At 41.7% G+C, this 2,579-nt stretch overlaps 1 pseudogene; it reads left to right on the top strand.

Annotated features, from left to right (window-relative positions):
- Window positions 1-1,789: 1,789 nt before the first annotated feature.
- Window positions 1,790-2,465, top strand: LOC130868227 (60S ribosomal protein L10a-like; annotated as a pseudogene).
- The last annotated feature ends 114 nt before the right edge of the window (window positions 2,466-2,579 follow it).

The following is a 2,579-nucleotide window of genomic DNA, read 5'->3' on the forward strand; positions in this document are numbered from 1 at the left end:
GTGAGCAAACCACTTCTGAAAATTGTAAGAAATGACAGAAACAGCTGACTGCCTGGATAGTCACCCAAAGTTCCTCTGCAACATTAAGGCATCCTTCTTTGGCCTACAGGCCTAGAATATCTTACAGACTTTTCTATGAAGCAGGGTTTTTTTTCTTTTTTTGAAGCATTTTATTTTTTTATTTTTTTTGAATTTTTATTTTTTTTATTTTTTTTATTTTTATTTATTTATTTATTAAAGATTTCTGCCTTCTCCCCGCCACCACCTCCCATTTCCCTCCCCCTCCCCCATCAAGAATGACTGATCCACCATGTCTGGGCAAGGTTTGGCAGTTACTCTCTTTTCTACTTGTCTAATTAGGATAACATACTATCAGCAGTCGAGGCAAGGGTACTTTCTTACCTAGTGGCTTATATTTGCTATAAAGAAAGAAAACTCCATGTTGAGTTTCTTTGAAGCTCATCATCCTCTCTGAAATAGATTGGTGCTGCCAGGAGCAGACATGTCTCATTGTCATAAAAAGATAAAAAAGTGTCTATGTTATTAAAGCATTTTAAATGCCATATTCTATAGAACTCTGAAGTGTTTGAACATGACCTATTTAAAATATTTCTCTGTTTGACCCTGAAAACATACTAATGCAACTACAAATTCAATTTTAATAGATGACTAATTACTAACCTGCATTTTCTTATTCTAAACAATAATACTTTCAAGGGCTAGAAACTTGTTGTTAAATGAGCTGTATAGGTACAATACCTTGAACAAGATTAGGAACATATGTACAGTCTGTTTTAATGAAATTAATCTCAAATTTGTATCTATATATAAAATTTGTATATAATATATAAAAGTCCAATCCAATGTAAAACATTTAAAACTATAAGTTGCTTTCTATAAGTAGATTCAATTATCTACCTTTTTATCATATCTAAATCATTCCTTTTTTCTTTTCAAAGTAGATTCTACCTTTTTATCCTATCATATCTGTACCCGCCTTTTTTCTCTTGGTGGCCCATACAGGGCAAATAATAAAAACCAAGACTTCAAGGCCAAATTGTTCTGCCCACATATACTTAGTTTCAGGGCCATTCACTTACAGGGTCAACCTACTGTGGGCCACACCCTTAAAGAAAATCTACTCTCCCTTTCCTAGCAGCTATCTACTGCCAAAGGTCCTCAGCTAAAGATGTGACTTCAGGTTCACCCACCACCACACTGGGAATTTGTCTGTCTTGAGCTTGTATAGGTCTTGTGAATTCTGTCAAAACCACTGCAAGTTCCTATGTGCAACTGTCCTGTTGTGTCCCCCAAACACTCTTTCTTTAGAGATATCTACTGGCTCTGGCTCTTATAATCTTCTTGACTCCTCTTCCAAGATGATCTCTGAGGCATGAGAGGATGGGTGTGGTATGGATGCCCTATTTAGCGCTGAGCATAGTCTCTCATTCTCTGCCCCTTGACAGGTTTGGGGAAGTCTCTGTGTTTATTGCCATTTACTGCAAGGAGAAGCTTCTCTGATGGGGGTTGAGAGATGCAATCAATCATCTATGAGTGAAGTGACGAGTCATGAGGAATCAGTTTAATATTATGTCCACTTAGCAGAATAGTAAAAGTGTTTTTTCCTCTAGGACCTATGACCTATCTATCCCCAGGTTCTTGGTCTTGATAATGGTGCCAGATCTAAATATTTTGCCTAGTTTTGTGCCTAGTTACAAAGAACATGAAAAGAGTGTCCTTAAAGACAGGCTTTGGTCTCTTCCTTCCGGTTCCCGCAGCCTCTGCAGCCATGAGCAGCAAAGTCTCTCGCGACACCCTGTACGAGGTGGTGCGGGAGGTCCTGCATGGGAACCAGCGCAAGTGCCCGCAAGTTTCTGGAAACGGTGGAGCTGCAGATCAGCCTGAAGAACTACAACCCCCAGAAGGACAAACGTTTCTCGGGCACCATCAGGCTCAAGTCCACCCCTCGCCCCAAGTTTTCGGTGTGCGTCCTGGGGGACCAGCAGCACTGCGATGAGGCCAAGGCCGTGGATATCCCCCACGTGGACATCGAGGCGCTGAAGAAGCTCAATAAGAACAAGAAGTTGCTCAAAAAGCTGGCCAAGACGTATGACGCCTTTCTGGCCTCTGAGTTTCTGATCAAGCAGATCCCGCGTATCCTGGGCCCAGGCCTGAACAAGGCTGGCAAGTTCCCTTCCCTGCTGACACACAATGAAAACATGGTGGCCAAAGTGGACGAGGTGAAGTCCACGATCAAGTTCCAGATGAAGAAGGTGCTGTGTCTGGCTGTCGCTGTCGGCCACGTGAAGATGACCGACGACGAGCTGGTCTACAACGTCCACTTGGCTGTCAATTTCTTGGTGTCCTTGCTTAAGAAGAACTGGCAAAATGTCCGGGCTTTGTATATCAAGAGCACCATGGGCAAGCCCCAGCGTCTTTACTAGGATGCCCCAATAAACCTTCGTGCTACCCTAAAAAAAAAAAAAAAAAAGACAGGCTTTGTCCTTACCTTTGTCTTCTCTTGTTGCAAAATGGTTGCTATATTATTCGCCACAAATGTTGGTCTTCAAGACAAAAAA

The sequence above is a fragment of the Chionomys nivalis genome, chromosome X (genome assembly GCF_950005125.1).
Source record: "Chionomys nivalis chromosome X, mChiNiv1.1, whole genome shotgun sequence".
Classification (NCBI taxonomy): domain Eukaryota; kingdom Metazoa; phylum Chordata; class Mammalia; order Rodentia; family Cricetidae; genus Chionomys; species Chionomys nivalis.